An 18,190-nucleotide genomic window follows, 5' to 3' on the forward strand; every position below is an offset into this window, starting at 1 on the left:
GGGAACAGAGAACTTATTAAAGCAAGATGTAGTCTTTAGTGCTTTAATCAGCTTGAGATCCCTTATTACTGTACCTTATTACCGTTATCCCTCCCTTTGTTACCTCCAGGCTCAACTATTCCAATGCTCCTTTTGCCAGTCTCCCACCTTCCACCCTCTGTAAATTTGAGCTCATCCAAATCTCTGCTGCCCATATTGTAACTCACACGAAGTCCCATTCACCCATCACCCCTGTGTTTGCTGAACTGCAGTGGCCCCTAATCTGGCAATGGCTGAGCGTTAAAATTATCATCCTTGTGTTTAAATCCCTCCATGGTCTCCCCTCCCCCCAACCCCATCTCAGGAAATGCATGTTGTTGTTGTGCAAAAATGCTGAAACATTTAGTATAGTTATTATGGTAATTTAAAAAAGTAAAATCTAACTTTGAATTGGTGCAATTAAATAAATCAAGATGTATACTTTCATGTTATGTACAATAGAGAAATCCCATTTTCACATCTATGGCAAAGGACATGCTGTCTTTCGATGAGACATTCAACTGAGGCCTTATCTGCCCTCAACTGAGAATAAAAGAATCAATGGCATGCTTTGAAGAAGAGCATGGGAATTCTTATGGTGTCCAAGCCAACATTTATCCCTCAACCAACATCATTAAAACCAATTATCTGATCACTTATCTCATTGCTGTTTGTGGGATCTGTTTGTGCACAGACTGCTGTGTTTCCAAACATAACAACTACACTTCAAAAATAATTCATTGGTTGTGAAGTGCTTTGTGCATCCTGAAATCATAATGGGGCAATGTCGATGCAAATTTCTTGCTTATGTGAAATGCTAATATTGTTTTCTACACATTTCATTGTTATGACCACTTTTTTCATTCAAAAAAAAAGAAACGGTTATGGGTGATGTGGTGGATAATGTAGTTAAGTGTCATTATGTCATTTCATAGAATAATGGGATGTAGTTTAGTTTTCGCAATCATCTGTACACTGAGTTCCTGATCTCAACTGTGGTATCTAAGAGTGGTGCTGAGTGGAGGCTGATCAGAAAGAGGCTGAAGGGAGAGGGATGCACAGTGATCGTTTATGTGCCAGCTCACTTCTTCCATCAACCACTTACACCCCAGCTCGACACTATGCTAAGCTTTTCTTCCATCATCCCCTTTTGCTCCTAGCATCATTGAGGGAACACCATTAGCACAAAGTAGTCAGAGTTCAGGAAGAAGACCCGCCGTTACCTTTATTGGGTAACTAGAGATAAATGAGAAATGGACTCCTTACAGCATCACTCACATACTGTGAACAATTTTTTAAAAATTGACATGACAAGTTTTAAATAAGGCACCAACACCAAAATAATTGCTGGTTACTTCCCTAAACAACCTAAACAGTTGGACAGCTTTTGTGTACTTTTCTTTTATTATTTCAGGACCTCAATGGGCCTAAAAGTTCTTGTGGTCTTTCATCAAACCTCTGGCAGGAGACTGGCAGAACGATTGGTAAACATCAAAGACTTGTTTGCATACGATCTCCCCTTTTCCTGGGAATTTCCTGACTAACTTTTAGGAAAGGGGAACTCCAACTGCCTCTCAAAAGGCAAATGACTGTTGGAGTTAGAGCCATGGGTGGGGACTCTCTGACCTGGGAGTTTCTGCTGCTTAGTCCAAGCAAGTGACTTGGACCTGCAAAGGTCAAAATATATTGGGGTAGAAATTCATCTCGGGTGGTGGCGCAAAATGGGTGGTTCCAGATTGGCTGCCCTTTATACACAGTGCCTGACACAGTTCTATAGCGGTCAATGGAATTAAATATCAACATTGTGTATAATGGCCGGCCGATGCACTTCTGCCCATTTTGCACCATTGCCTGAGACAGTTTCCTAAACCATTAAGTTTTTAATTATAGACCAGACCCTTTTCTCAGGAGGCCAAGGAGACTGAGTGAGCTGCCTGGAGTTTCCAGCTTGACACTGACAAGGTGGGCGCCAGAGATACACCTGCAGTGGTATTTGTGCCCATCTTTACCATGTAAATGAGGTGCTTTCCCTTTGATCCAGCTGGGATTGTGGCCTCAGGAATTTTGTTGCTGCTAATTGAAATCAATTTCTAAACACCTTATTCCATCTATTCTAAAGTTGCCAAAGAATTGGTGTTAAGTTTGTGATTCAGAAAAAGATATTTTGCATCAGAGACTGTGACAGCATCCTAATATCTCTACCCACTTGGGGAGAGATGGTGAGCACTACAGCCAAAACAGATGGGCTGAAATTCTCCTCCCAGCTGTAGTGTTCTGGTGATACAGAAGTTCTGCCCAGCATTCTAACACTGTCAGTACCCAGATTCAGAAGACACAATACCCTCAATTGGTCCTCACGTCAGCTCGGTGATGCCTGGTCTAACCAGATGCACCTATGTTGGATCCACCTGAAGCCCCAGGGTACTGGAATCTCTGTGTTTGGCTCTGGCCCGCCAACTGAGGATGGCCATATAAGGCGCAGGCTACCCCGGAATGATTGTGCAATGTCAGAAATCAGTGTAACTTTAACTGGATATCAGCCTAGTTTTTGGCCATTCCAGTGAAGTTCTGCTGAGGTTACAGGGGAAGGACATCAGAACAACCACAGATGTTAAGAGCCTACATTTCTTTGTTATACAAAACACTGCATACTTTAGCCTGAAATAGATGATCTGACAGTGTTCATTTTTTTTAGCCGAACAGATGGATCAGGTATAAAAGATGGACATTTCATGTTTTTCTATTATATCCCAGTAATAAAAGGATATATTGTTAGCTCTGGAATATACCATTCGTGGCACACATAAAATTAAGTTTTGCTTCATAAGAGGCATGGGCCTACTTAGGGATGCTGCCTTTTTAGTAACCATGTGTAAATAATGTTTTAGAGATTGCTTCAGTTGTAATACTAATAACAATTCAATTGAAAAAATTCTTCCAGATTCCTCCTTTATAATTTCAGTATTAATCTTAAACTTATGATGCTTTGTTATTGACTCATTGAGCATTAAAATATTCATTCACTTCTTATTCGACCAATTTGAAACACTTCAATTAGATACTCCCTTAAACCTCTCTGCTCCAGAGAATACTGGGACAGACTTTATAAACTTCTCATCATTACTAAATCTACTCATCTGTGGTATCATTCTACAGCATATCTTTTCCCAGGATCCATAATCCTTTCTGGAAAGGGACAGACAAAATTCCATATAGTACTCCAACTACGGCTGAATCAATTTCAGATTTATTATTGTCTCCTACCTTTTGTCTCCATTTCATCTGCTGCAAGTCCTTAGATAGTGCTGCTTACTCCTGTAAGTGGTACAAGCATCTTTCTTTCATTCAGGAGTATGCCCATGCTGCCCAAAATCTAATTACATTATAACATAACCCAGTTATAGCAATAGGGCCCCCTTGTTTGAAAATAATCAACCAAAAATCTTGGAAGGTGCTAAGTCAGAGAATAAAACACATCTTGAGATAATTGGGTACTTTGATCTAGTTTTTAGCATTATCCCTGGGCAACAGTGCTCGCAATATCATCAGATTCAATCTGATCAGCATAAGCGGCCGAAAATCTAACGTTACTTCAGGATTTCAAGAAAGCTAAGTTTGCAAAAATGGCAGAGATTGGGTTGATTGGTCAACTCGACTAAGGGATAATGCAAATACAGATGATAAACTGAATTTTTTTACGCATTCATGGTGTCATGCTCATGGAGGGAACAGTGATGAAATATGAAACGAACTGGAAGAATTATGAAATAAAAATAGACTGTTGAACTAAGCTACAAAAAAATGGGCACTTTGCTACCAGGCAACATGGAGGGAGAGGTCAGGTGATCCCCTGCTGTACTGCCAATCAACATGTTTGTTGTTGGCGGAACCATTATTAACGTTTGGAATTGACTTGAGGAGGCACATTGACATGTAAAACAGCCCATTCCATACTATCGACTCCTATCTCCAAAAATTGGGCAAGCAAAGGCTTTTGCAGATAGACTGACTCCAAAGCCAAGGCCAAGATAGTAGGTGTGAAATAACACCTATTTATCAAAATGGACCACATTCAGATGCTATTATGTAACCGTGGTCCCCAAATCCTGGGACATTGTATGAACACTCCAAGGGAGAGTGTCTTGAGTCATGTGGCTGAAACCAAAACCTGATAAGTTTTTACCTTTAAAAGAAGTAACTTCTCTGGGAGGGGTGTGAGACAAAACGCCATTGCAACCAGAGAAGCTGTGAGATCGATTCAGTTAACTAAGGAGCCCTGCCAGCGCCATCTTTGGTGATAACAGTTGTTAGTATGGAATGGGCTGTTTTACATGTCAATGTGCCTCCTCAAGGCAATTCCAGATATTAATAAAGGTTATGCCTTCAACAAACATGTAGATTCGTAGTACCGGAGGGGATCACCTGACCTCTCCCTCCATGTTGCTGAGGCAGAGCGATTACAAGATGACCTTGAAAACTCCCTATCTGATAAATTGAACCAAGACTTCCACCACCAACTTTGGACTGGGTTTTAACCAAAGGAGTCTGTGACACTTCTTCAATTCCAAAACAAGGAGCATTCAAGCCTATGACACTGTTAAAAACTTCCTCCCAGAGAACCAAGAACATTCCAAAGTGAACTCTCTTTCCAACAATCGGACTCTAATTGCATGCTACCCTCTATCTTTTCTTCTGTGTGTGTGCATGTGTGTGAATGTGTGAGTGGGTGAGGTTGCAAACATTTTCAGCTATTGTTTTAACAAATAGTTAAATTTCTATTTTTTAAACCTATGAGAAAACCTGTTGTTCGTCTGTTTATTTGACCATTAATCACTCAGGGAATAAAACACTATGTTTTAAAAACACTATCTGCGATTAGTTGAGAGGTTAAAACTGGAAGCCACTCACACCATTTCCCACCTTTCCATAACAATGGGATATGGGCATCACTGGAAAGGCCAGCATTTATTGTCTATCCCTAATTGTTCTTGAGCTGCTTTCTTGAATACAACTGAGTGGCTTGCTCGGCAATTTCAGAGGGCAGTTAAAAATCAACCATATTGCTGTGGATCTGGACTCACATACAGGCCAGACTAGGTAAGGATGGCAGATTTCCTGCCCTAAAGGACATTAGTGAAGCAGGTGAGAGAGAAGAGGTCGGCAGTTCTGACAGTTGAATCACTGAACTCCCGGTTGCAGTCCATGCCTTGTTTGGTATCAGAGAGGAAAGAGGCAAAGGGAAACATGGACAGTCAGGTTATAAACTGAAGTCTGCGAGGTGTGGGCCTGGGCCCTGGAGCTGGAAACTGAAATGCAGAAGGTGAGATTTTGTAGTTAGAAGTAATCGAGTAAGAAAAATAATGCTTACTCAGTGGGTAGATGAATTCATCTGGGAAGCAGTTGATGGAAGTATACGTGCAATCTGTGCTGCCTGCTCATTTCAATGATTTGTGCATTCAGCCAGCACTGCCCACATCTTTGAAGGGGTGGGGCTGCAGATATCAAGAAGAGACAATGCTATTTAAAGGCAGCCAGCACATCTTAAAGGAGAGGTGAATTCTGACTCCAAGAAGTGTTGTGATACCTATCATTGGAATGGCTGAAGCTGGGAGAGAGTGAGTACCAAGGTTCTTCATTACTGCACTGGAGACCTTGGTGCAGGAAACAGAGAGAAACTGAGAATGGGGACATACATTAACCCCTGGGGAAAGGAAGCTATCCAGGCTTCTTATAAGGAGGCAGAGGGAGGAGATTGCCAACAAGATCAATGCCAGGATCATTGCTCCCAGACATAGATGCAGTGCTGGAGAAATTTAATGATCTGACTAACGTTACCAAGGTAAGATCAATATTCAAATGCCTTTTCATCACATCAGCACCACACAGCCTCAATATATGCAACACTCGCAACACTCCCCTCCCCCACCATCCTGCACTGTGCTGCAATCAGTACATCACACTTCACTTCTTCATCTCATCCTCAAATGCTCAGCACTAATTCAAACTTCACATTTCCAACTCAACAGTTCTGATGAAGGGTCACTGACCTGAAACGTTAACTCTGCTTCTCTCTCCACAGATGCTGCCAGACCTGCTGAGTATTTCCAGCATTTCTTGTTTTTATTTCAGATTTCCAGCATCCGCAGTATTTTGCTTTTAATTAAGATCTTGTGCGCTCTCCTCCTGCTTCTCTCTATCAATAGGGAAGGAGAAGTAAATGTTTTCCATGGTGTAGGGAGGCTCAATGACATTAGTGGTTTGCGAATTATTATTCTCTTGCTGCTGTTACGTGCTGCAGCCTGAAAGGAGCTCATGACATAAGAGTTGAGTATGGCAGTGACCTCAACAGTGCTCAACCTCAACCTCAACCACAAACAGTGCTGCCCATGCCCTGGTGTGATGCTGCAGTTGTGGCTGTAGCATGTGACATAGCTGGGTAACTACCTCTGCAGTAAAGTGAAGGCATTTCATACATTGTTCTCCAATCAAGTTGCTCCCTGCATTGCAAAAGCAGCTTAACATCTCTCTATGTAGACACAGTGAACTGTAATGAGTACTGGAACTCAGAATAATAAAACACCTAGAAGTCAAATAGAAGCCAGAGGTATTGAACTAGCAACTAATCTGCAAATACTGCATGATGACAGTAAATAGCGCCAGCAAGGGGGCCTTCATGCCTGTTAACTTCCCATTGTACTGAACGTGGTGGCCAATAAGCTGGAGTGATCCAACATTGTGAGCGCTCCCTGAGTACAGTGTCATGCTAGGCCCCCAACTGCCAAGAATGAGGCACATTAATTTTGTCATGAACATTGATTTTAAATTGTTACTGGAGTGAGGAAATGCCTTGTTAAACAGATCAGCTGTGGCTGGAAAAGACATTTGCATATTAACAGACAGTGCTTATGTAGACAAAGGACCATTCCCGAACACATTCAATCCACAATGGATATTGATCACCGGACAGTGAGGGGGTGGGGAAGTGCAATCCAGGGCCTGCTAGGGTGATGTAATCCACAGGAGCTGGGACTGGTTGGACCAGCATGTCACATGACTAACTGGCTGTTCCAGGGGTCTTTTGAACTAGCCACAGAGAGTTTGAACTCAAAAAGACTGTTTGCTCCTGGACTGAGAAGATCTCTTCTCTCTGCTCCCATCTCTTTCTCACAAGCCTCTGAATCCACTGAAGACACATGAACCCCAAGAAAGAAAAGTCTCCTACCGTGAACAAGGTTTAAGAAGAATACTGGGCCCCAACAAAAAACAAGATCTACCTACAATCAAGGACTCTACAGTGAGCTCGAAGAACCATAACAAAAACTCCTCAAATATTGCCTCAAACTTTTCCACTTTATTTGTTCTGCTCTTTTCTGTCTCTATTTGCATGTGCGTATCGCATATGCACGCTAGCGTGGGCGCGTCATGTATCCGTAGGCGTCAATCGAATTAGAGTTTAAGTTCAAGTTTAATAAATTTCAACCTTTCTTCTTTAAACCTGTTTGTGCTGGTTTCTTTGCCTTATAATTGAAAAGTGGTGAACAAGGATTCACCAAGTTGGTGCTAAAAACAGTGTGTAAAAATAAAACCCTGTTATAGTAAGACCAAGTGAAGGCTGAGAGGGACCCCTGGACACCTTTCTCACCTGGTCGTAACAACAGCACATGACCCTTATCTGCATAATTTACTGACTGCTTTAAATCCTGTTGAAATGTACTCCTGACGTGAGCTCCACCTCCTACGTGACAATGGTGGATGGCCACTTCTGTTTGGAAGCATGCGCCCACACCTAGCCAACCATTCTGGGTCCTCAAAACGCCAGGTAGCGCATGAAAAATGTGCGCTAAGTGGTCCAATTTCTAGGCCACCATATTTTGCAGCAGTAAAGATCACACACTATGTTCGTTAAAGTTGCACAAACACATTAAACTAGGCATTAATAGAAAAAAGGTTTAATAAAGCATAAAGGACTGTCTGACTGCATTAGATCTACAGATGATCCACATCATTTGCTATTAATTATTAACATACTGCCTTTATCCACAAAGCTGCTCCTATTTCTGAAATGTCAAAACCTCTTTGAGCACAACATGTAGCAATTCTATCAGCGTAATTTATTTACGTCAGTAACAAATGAATACATGCAATTTTGTCGACCACTTTAGATTTATCTTAATTCATATATGCAGACAGGATGAAAATATGAGTGATTCAAAGTACTTGCACTTGGTAAATGGACACTATTTTGATTAAACGGTTTATTATAATGCAGCTGCAACATTTTCACATAATATTTCATTAATCAGACTGCACACCATATTGCCATCCATTTTATTCAATATCAGCTGCCATTCAATTAAAAAGTAACAATGGAATGAATTTCCTCAGAGCTCCTCTTGCTACTCCGCTGCTGTAGCTTCTTCGGAGATTTAGTGGATCGCCCCGTTTGCAGGTCAACTTATGCTCTCAGCCAAACTTCTAACACAGTGATGGGGCGGCAGAAGCTCTGATAAAATTCAGTCCCAATGTGTTTATAGTTCTCAATTTTAACTAATTTCTAAATGATCTGCTTATGACAGGGAGATGTTGTTTAGCACAGCGGGACTGGTGGTCTGAAGTGCATTTGTTTCAATGCGAGAAGTATAACAGGAAAGGCAGATGAACTTAGAGCTTGGATTAGTACTTGGAAATATGATGTTGTTGCTATTACAGAGACTTGGTTGAGGGAAGGGCAGGCTTGGCAGCTAAATGTTCCAGGCTTTAGAAACTTCAGGCGGGATAGAGGGGGATGTAAAAGGGGTGGGGGAGTTGCATTACTGGTTAAGGAGAATATCACAGCTGTACTGCGGGAGGACACCTCAGAGGGGTCATGCAGCGAGGCCATATGGGTGGAGCTCAGGAATAGGAAGGGTGAAGTCACGATGTTGGGGGTTTACTACAGGCCTCCCAACAGCCAGTGGGAGGTAGAGGAGCAGATATGTAGACAGATTTTGGAAAGATGTAAAGGTAACAGGGTTGTAGTGGTGGGTGATTTTAACTTCCCCAATATTGACTGGGACTCATTTAGTGCTAGGGGCTTGGATGGGGCAGAATTTGTAAGGAGCATCCAGGAGGGCTTCTTGAAACAGTATGTAGATAGTCCAACTAGGGATAGGGCCATTCTGGACCTGGGATTGGGGAATGAGCCCGGCCAGGTGGTCGATGTTTCAGTGGGGGAGCATTTCGGGAGCAGTGACCATAATTCCATAAGTTTTAAGGTACTTGTGGATAAGGATAAGAGTAGTCCTCAGGTGAAGGTGCTAAATTGGGGGAAGGCTAATTATAACAATATTAGGCAGGAACTGAAGAATTTAGATTGGGGGCGGCTGTTTGAGGGTAAATCAACATCTGACATGTGGGAGTCTTTCAAATGTCAGTTGATTAGAATCCAGGACCAGCATGTTCCTGTGAGGAAGAAAGACAAGTTTGGCAAGTTTCGGGAAGCTTGGATAACACGGGATATTGTGAGCCTAGTCAAAAAGAAAAAGGAAGCATTTGAAAGGGCTGGAAGGCTAGGAACAGATGAAGCACTTGAGGAATATAAAGACAATAGGAAGGAACTTAAGCAAGGAGTTAGGAGGGCTAAAAGGGGTCATGAAAAGTCATTGGCAAACAGGATTAAGGAAAATCCCAAGGCTTTTTATACATATATAAAGAGCAAGAGGGTCACCAGGGAAAGGGTTGGCCCACTCAAGGACAGAGATGGGAATTTATGCGTGGAGCCAGAGGAAATGGGTGAGGTGCTAAATGAGTACTTTGCATCAGTATTCACCAAGGAGAAGGACTTGGTGGATGATGAGCCTTGGGAAGGGAGTATAGATAGTCTCAGTCATCTCATTATCAAAAAGGAGGAGGTGTTGGGTGTCTTGCAAAGCATTAAGGTAGATAAGTCCCCAGGGCCTGATGGGATCTACCCTAGAATACTGAGGGAGGCAAGGGAAGAAATTGCTGGGGCCTTGACAGAAATCTTTGCATCCTCATTGGCTACAGGTGAGGTCCCAGAGGACTGGCGAATAGCCAATGTTGTTCCTTTGTTTAAGAAGGGTGGGAAGGATAATCCAGGAAATTATAGGCCGGTGAGCCTTACGTCAGTGGTAGGGAAACTATTAGAGAGGATTCTTCGGGACAGGATTTACTCCCATTTGGAAACAAACGAACTTATTAGTGAGAGACAGCTTGGTTTTGTGAAGGGGAGGTCGTGTCTTACTAATTTGATTGAGTTTTTTGAGGAAGTGATGAAGATGATTGATGAGGGAAGAGCAGTGGATGTTGTCTATATGGACTTTAGTAAAGCCTTTGACAAGGTCCCCCATGGTGCAAAAGGTGAAGTCACATGGGATCAGAGGTGAGCTGGCAAGATGGATACAGAACTGGCTCAGTCACAGAAGACAGAGGGTAACAGTGGATGGGTGTTTTTCTGAATGGAGGGATGTGACTCGTGGTGTTCCACAGGGATCAGTGCTGGGACCTTTGCTGTTTGTAGTATATATAAATGATTTGGAGGAAAATGTAGCTGGCCTGATTAGTAAGTTTGCGGACGACATAAAGGTTGGTGGAGTTGCGGATAATGATGAGGATTGTCAGAGGATACAGCAGGATATAGATCGGTTGGAGACTTGGGCGGAGAAATAGCAGATGGAGTTTAATCCGGACAAATGTGAGGTAATGCATTTTGGAAGGTCCAATGCAGGTGGGAAGTATACAGTAAATGGCAGAACCCTTAGGAGTATTGACAGGCAGAGGGATCTGGGCATACAGGTCCACAGGTCACTGAAAGTGGCAACGCAGGTGGATAAGGTAGTCAAGAAGGCATACGGCATGCTTGCCTTCATCGGTCGGGGCATAGAGTATAAAAATTGGCAAGTCATGTTGCAGCTGTACAGAACCTTAGTTAGGCCACACTTAGAATATTGCATGCAATTCTGGTTGCCACACTACCAGAAGGACGTGGAGGCTTTGGAGAGGGTACAGAGGAGGTTTACCAGGATGTTGCCTGGTCTGGAGGGCATTAGCTATGAGGAGAGGTTGGAAAAACTTGGATTATTTTCACTGGAACGACGGAGGTGGAGGGGCGACATGATAGAGGTTTACAAAGTTATGAGCGGCATGGACAGAGTGGATAGTCAGAAGCTTTTTCCCAGGGTGGAAGAGTCAGTTACTAGGGGACATAGGTTTAAGGTGCGAGGGGAAAAGTTTAGAGGGGATGTGCGAGGCAAGTTTTTTACACAGAGGGTGGTGAGTGCCTGGAACTTGCTGCCAGGGGAGGTAGTGGAAGCAGATACAATAGTGACGTTTAAGAGACATCTTGACAAATATATGAATAGGAAGGGAATAGATGGATATGAGCCCCGGAAGTGCAGAAGGTGTTAGTTTCGGCAGGCATCAAGGTCGGCGCAGGCTTGGAGGGCCGAATGGCCTGTTCCTGTGCTGCACTGTTCTTTGTTCTTTTGTATGACGCACTTACCGCACCTTAAAATGATTGTTCTTATCTAAACTAAATGCTTTAAGAAGCATGCTTATCTAAAGGACAATATGGGTTTGATTTTAACCCTCCCTGCCAGGTGAGAACGGTGCATGGGAGCATTTATTATCGGGCAAACTGACATACCAGCCTGCTCAGTTCCTGTTCAGTGCCACTTTCGTTTGAAGAGTTTAAAGTCGGCCGAGGCTCCCACGACAGGGCGGCAGAGGCCTAATTGAAATGTAAAAGTCACAGCCTGATTATGTCACCTGTAGCACATTGCGATTTTCAATGGAACTTAGGGAAATTTGCCTGGTGATAAACTCGCCAGAGAAACCTGACAGGAAGCAGCAGAGGGCCAGAAAAGGCCACCGTAACATTTGTTTTTACTTTTTGGAAGGATTCCTTGAAGGCCTGGAGGAACAGGAACACTTGGGCCTCCCCTGTCCCTGCCTACCCTCGCCCTCCCCACACTACCATCTGTTTAGGAATCCCCAACCTCCCAGCACTTACTTTATGCTGCAGACCAACCCCTTGGTTCCCTGGCACCATCTGGCTTCTGCCCCAATTCCCGCTTCTGCCCGCCAACCTTGATGTCATTCTACTGGTTCAGGCAGGAGAGCAAATTAAATTGTGACCTGGCCTTTGACATTGACTGGGCTTCACTCTGTTCTTACCGCTGGATGCGCCATCTGCTTTAGGTCACCACACTCCAATCCCACCTTGAATTAAAGTTCACACTTGAATGTCTATTGGCAAGGAAGTCTTCACAAGTTTATTTTCTCTCTTGCTGGCCTCCATTTAAAAGTGCAGGTTTGAACTACCTGAGTAGATTTTTGTCTTTACTGCCTGGGCTTTAAGCATCATCTGGGCAGAGAGCTGATTGGAAAATCAGTGGGGAGGATCGTGTACACTCCTTACAAAGTCACCACTTGATAACCAAATGATAATTTGATAAATCACCAGGACTGGATCAGATGCAGCCAAGGATACTGTGGGAAGTAAGGGTGGGAATTGCAGAGGCACTGGCCATAATCTTCCAATCCTCCTTAGATGCAGGGGTGGTTCCAGAGAATTGGAGAATTGCAAATATTATAACGTGTTCAAAAACGGGTGTTAGGATAAGCCCAGCAACTGGATGTCAGTCAGTTTACCTTGGTGGTGGGAAAGCTTTTAGAAATGATAACCTGGGACAAAATTAACAGTTACTTGAACAAATGTGGATTAATTAAGGAAAGCTAGCACAGATTTGTTAAGGGTAAATCATGTTTAACTAAATTGACTGAGTTTTTTCGTGAGGTAATAGAGAGTGCTGATGAGGGTAATGCAATTGGCATGGTGTACATAGACTTCCAAAAGACATTTGATAAAAGTGTCACAAACAGGCTTGGCAGCAAAGTTAAAGCCCATCAAATGAAAGGGACAGTGGCAACATGGAAACAAATTTAGCTGACTGACAGGAAACAGTGAGTAGTGGTGAACGTTTTTTTTTCGGGCTATAGTATATAGAAGGTATATAATGGGGTTCTCCAGTGGTGGGTATTAGGACCACTGCTTTTCTTGATATATATTAATGGCCTAGACTTGAGTGTGCAGGGGCACAATTACAAAATTTGTGGATGACACAAAACTTGGAGGTATTGTGAACTGTGAAGAGGATAGTGATAGATTTCAAGAGGACATAGACATAGTGGAATGGACGGACATGTGGCAGATAAAAATTAATGCAGTGAAGTGATACAATTTGGTAGGAAGAATGGGGAGAGGCAATATAAAATAAAGGATACAATTCTAAAGAGGGTGCAGGAGCAGAGGGACCTGGTGGTATATGTGCACAAATCGTTGAAGGTGGCTGCACAGGTTGAGAAAGCTGTTAATAAGGCATACAAATAGAGGCATAGAGTAAAAAAGCAAGGAAGTTATGATGATGTTTTATAAAACACTGACTCGGCCTTAACTGGAGTATTGTGTCAAATTCTGGGCACCACACTTTAGGAAGGATGTGAAGGCATTAGAGAGGGTGCAGAGAAGATTTATGAGAATGGTTCCAAGGATGAAGAACTTCAATTATGTGGATAGATTGGAGAAGCTGGGGCTGTTCTCCATAGGGAAGAGAAGATTGAGAGGAGATTTGATAGAGATGTTCAAAATCATGAGGAGTCTGGACAGAGTAGCGAGGGAGAAACTGTTCCCTTTGGCGGAATGGTCGAGAACCAGAGGACACCTATTTAAAGTGATTGGAAAAAGAACCAAAGCCAACATGAGGAAAAACTTTTTTATGCAGTGAGTGGTTCAGATCTGGAATGCACTGCCTGAAAGTGTGGTGAAGACAGATTCAATCATAGCTTTCAAAAGGGAATTAGATAATTATCTGAAGAGAAAAACTTTGCAGGGCTGTGGGGAAAAGGGGGTGGAGTAAGACTAGCTGAGTTGCTCCTGCAGAGAGTTGCATGGACATGACCAATCAAATGGCCTCCTTCTGAGCTGCAACCATTCTAAGAAAGCTGCGTTTGTTGACAACACCACCACTAGGTGGCGCACTACTAGCACATGCGCAAATGCAGCCTCTTCCACTGAAACGTCACTGTTTGTGACGTTTCAAGCAGCTGCCAGAATTAAAGATGGGGCTGCTCAATTTATCACCAAAAACAAATTCAACCCGAAAATCCCCTCAATGGCTGCCATTGCTGCCTCCATCCCACACCAGACAGTCGTCCGCTCCTTCCTGCCATTGTGCTTCTCTTTGCCCCTCCCTCCTGCGCCCGCCTTCACGCTGCTGGCTCCCCGGTGCCTTCCCTTAGACATTCGCTCTGGTCTCGCTGCTCCTCCCACCTCCAGCTGCTCACTCCCCACATCACCCCCTGCCCGCCACCCCGCTCTCCGGCCGCTCACTCCCCGCATCCATCCCCCTCAGCTGTTCACTCCAGACCTCGCCAATGCTCCCCTCCCCCACTCCCCACCCCTCAGCCGATTGTACCTCGCTCCTCGCTTCCCCCACACCCTGCTCTTTGGCCGCTCGCTCCCTACTTCTCCCTCCCCCCCCACTCCCCCAACCACTAGCTCCAGGCTGCACCGCTTCCCTCCTCTTGGCCACTCGCTCCCACGTTCAATGGTTCTCCACTATACCGCCTGAAGAAACAAGGTGGGCAGCAAGGAGTGATGGGGCAACTTAGGAGCGAGTGGCCAAGAGGAGGGAAGTGGCGTAGCCTGGAGCTAGAGGCTGGAGGGGGCAGGGGGAAAGCGGGGAGCAAGTGGCCGGAGAGTGGGGTTGTGAGGGGGGGGGGAGCGAGTAGTGGGGAATAATCGTCCCAGGGGAGTTGGGGGGAGCAGTGGCAAGGTCTGGAGCGAGCAGCTGAGAGGGGGAAGCGGCCGATGAGGAGTGAGGGGTGGAGAAAACGTTGAGGACAGGAGAGAATGGCTGAGAGGGGGGAAGTGAAGAGGTCTGGAGCGAGTGGCCATGGGGTAGAACAGACAGTGGGGTGGGAGCGAGTAGCTGGGGTGGGGGGGGGGCGAAGCGGGCAGGGGGGAGTAAGTGACTGAGGGAAGGTAGCAGCGTGGTGGGGATCGAGCGGGGTGAAGCGGTGTTTTGAAGCAGGGATGGTGGGAGGGAGCGGGGTACTGTTCAGAGGAATGGAGATGGCTATTGAGGGGTGGTGATGCCATTGCGTGGTGACGTCATGCGCGCATTCATACTGGCAGGCTGGCAAATGTTTGCACACGTTAATGACATCCGTGGTCGCTCTGTGCATGCTCTGCATTGTCAGGAGTCAAAGGGAGGAAAATCAAATAGGTTCTGTTATTGGTAGTTGGTGCTTAACAACTGAAAATGAAGAAACAAAGTGTTTCTTTCCAATGTAAACTGACAGTCTCTGACAAAATGGGCTGAGTTTTATCCAGCCAGCAGGAGTGGGTTTGGAGGCATGGGGTGGGGGAGGGGGCCAAAATATTAGGAGGGACGCACTACCCTAGAAACTAATGTTGTGATATTGGTTCCAGATTTTGTCAGTGGTGGAAAAGATCCAAGGTGGCATTCCCGCTACAACGCAGTGGGACTGCAATTTGAATTGCTGAGCAGGTACATAATATGCAGATGCACATTGGACCTCACTCCAATTTTATGAAGGGTTTTGAATTTAATGAACGGCGCACAGGGATCATGTGCCTCTGATCCCCACTTGGTTAAAGATGGTGGTACCGAGGCAAGGCCTCAGTGCCGGCCGTGGAAAGCAGCCATGGATGATTGCAGGAAGGGGAACAGTAGGTTTGGTGGCCATTGCCTGAAAGCACTGCAGCCTTCACAGCAAGAGTCAACGAAGAGGTGCTGCAGCCCTCAAGGCAATGGTGGGCACAGAGAGGTTGCAGATCTCACAGCAAGACTGGGCTTCATCTTAGGTGGTGGGCTCTCTGCAAGAGTGAACACTGAGGGACATTAGCCTGTGCCAGAGGGGAGTGGCAAGGGGAAGGTTCCACAGGCAAGGTCCTCTTAATCTTCTCTTCTCTTTGGAAAACAGCCCCAGCTTCTCCAATCTATCCACGTAACTGAAGTTCCTCATCCCTGGAACCATTCTCGTAAATCTTTTTTGCACCCTCTCTAATGCCTTCACATCCTTCCTGAAGTGACGTGACCAGAATTCGACACAATACTCCAGTTAAGGTCGTATCAGTGTTTTATAAAGGTTCACCATAACTTCCTTGTACAGGAGGGGGAGCGACCAGTTGGAATGGGTCTCATACATATTGTAGATCACTGCACTGCACAGCAGAGACTCAGAGGGTCAGGCAGCAGCTGGGCAAGTTGGTGAAAATGGAATAGAGGAGCCACAGCAACTGGCTGTGCCAAGAAGGGCCTATCTGCGGCAGAGAGCCTCAGTTACTGTCCGAGCAGCAGTGTCAGTGAAGACTGATGCTCTCCAGGACAACCATCACCGACTTATGTGTCATGCTGCGGGTCGAGCTGAGACCCTCAGGCTTTGGTGTACACCCAATGCCCATGGACCTGAAGATCACCATGGCACTCAACTTTTAGACCTCCGGCCCTTTCCAAGGCTCCATTGGGATATGTGTGAGGTCTCCCAGGCAACAGCCCACCATTTAATCAAGGAGGTGACCAATGTCATTGTTCAAGAGGGCCGTTGACTATATGCGCTACTGGACCAACTCTGACAGTCAGGTGGAGAGGGCCATACTTCAGCAGTCCCACGTGCCACAGCTTTTCCAGAACCCCCACTTGCTTTCAGGGATAAATTCTCGGGAACAGGGGTTCCCATTGAAGACATGGCTACAGACGCCTATGAGGAACCCTTGCAATGCAGCAGAGGAGAGTGAAACTCTTGCCATGACCATTGGGCTGCTGAAGATGAGATTCCGGTGCCTGGATTGATCCAGTGGAGCCCTGCAGTATGCTCCAGTGAGAGCCTTGCATATCGTGGTAGTCTGCTGTGCTCTGCACAATCTAGTACTGCAGAGGAGGGCGGCCTTGCATCAAGAGGACATGATTGATTGTCATTCCTCATTAATGAGGAGGATGTGGAGGAGGATGCCGAGCAGGCAGTGCAGGATGATGAAGCCCTTCCACTGGAGGTGAGAGCCATTGAGAGACACGCGAGGGATGCTCTGGACAATCTCATACATACCTGGTTTCTGCCACCATGATGCCCATTCCAACTGAACTCAATAAATACTCACCTCATTGTATTCCACCTGTTGCCTCTTTTCTATCACACTCACACGCCTTGCGCCCAGGCGTACCAGGCGCACGCACAGAGCTGAAAAGGTGACCATATGCTGCCTGCCCCTGCACTGGCAGCCCATTGAAGGAGCGAGCGTGAAAGTGGCATCCGATAGGGCAGCAGGGAATGCATGAGATTCTCATCAATGAAGGTGTCCTCCGTGCATTTAAAGTTCACAATACCCAATAACAAGACCAAGTTGCACACACTCCTGAAACCCCAAGCCCATCTAGGTGCTCTTCTTCACATGCTTCACAGAGCACCCTGAGGGGCACCCCCAGATGTGGAGATCAGCTTCTCCTGCTCCCTTTCAAAGCTCACTTGAACCTCCCTGCTGACCACAGAAGGACGAGGACCTGGAGAAGACTTCAGGCATCTTGTCCCCATCTCGCCTTGCTACTGCTGCATTGAGCTCATGACCAAGGCAATGGTGTGCATCTACAGAATGTGGCACTCTAGGAGGGTCAGCAATCTCTCGACGGATGAAGCCATATGCGCACATGCCTGAGACACGGCAGCAATCATGGCATGTTTGGACTCCTCCATTATCCGTGCATGACTGCACATTGCCTCTGGCAGCTCCACCGATGTTCCCTTTCCATTCTCTGCAACTCCAGCATGTTCTGTGCTGCTGACAGCCGAGGGTCATCATCAGCCATGGGCTCAGCACAAGTCAGGCCTCCCACAGTCCTCTGACTGTCAGTGGCCTCAGCTGTCACAGCTTCTCAGCTGCTTGGAGGCATGTGTGGTGCTCTCAACCATTTCTGACCCTGCATCTAAGCTCAAGTGCTTACCCACTGACCTAAGAGTATCTGCACTGGTGGAGGTTGCAGGGGTACAGTGTGACAGTGCACCCTCTGAGGGTTCTTCCTCCTCATCTTCAGAGAATGATGGGATTCCAGCAGCACCAGCAAAGGATCATCTCTCTGAGGTGCCATGACCTGCA

This window comes from Heterodontus francisci, chromosome 24 (genome assembly GCF_036365525.1).
Source record: "Heterodontus francisci isolate sHetFra1 chromosome 24, sHetFra1.hap1, whole genome shotgun sequence".
Taxonomy (NCBI): Eukaryota; Metazoa; Chordata; class Chondrichthyes; order Heterodontiformes; family Heterodontidae; genus Heterodontus; species Heterodontus francisci.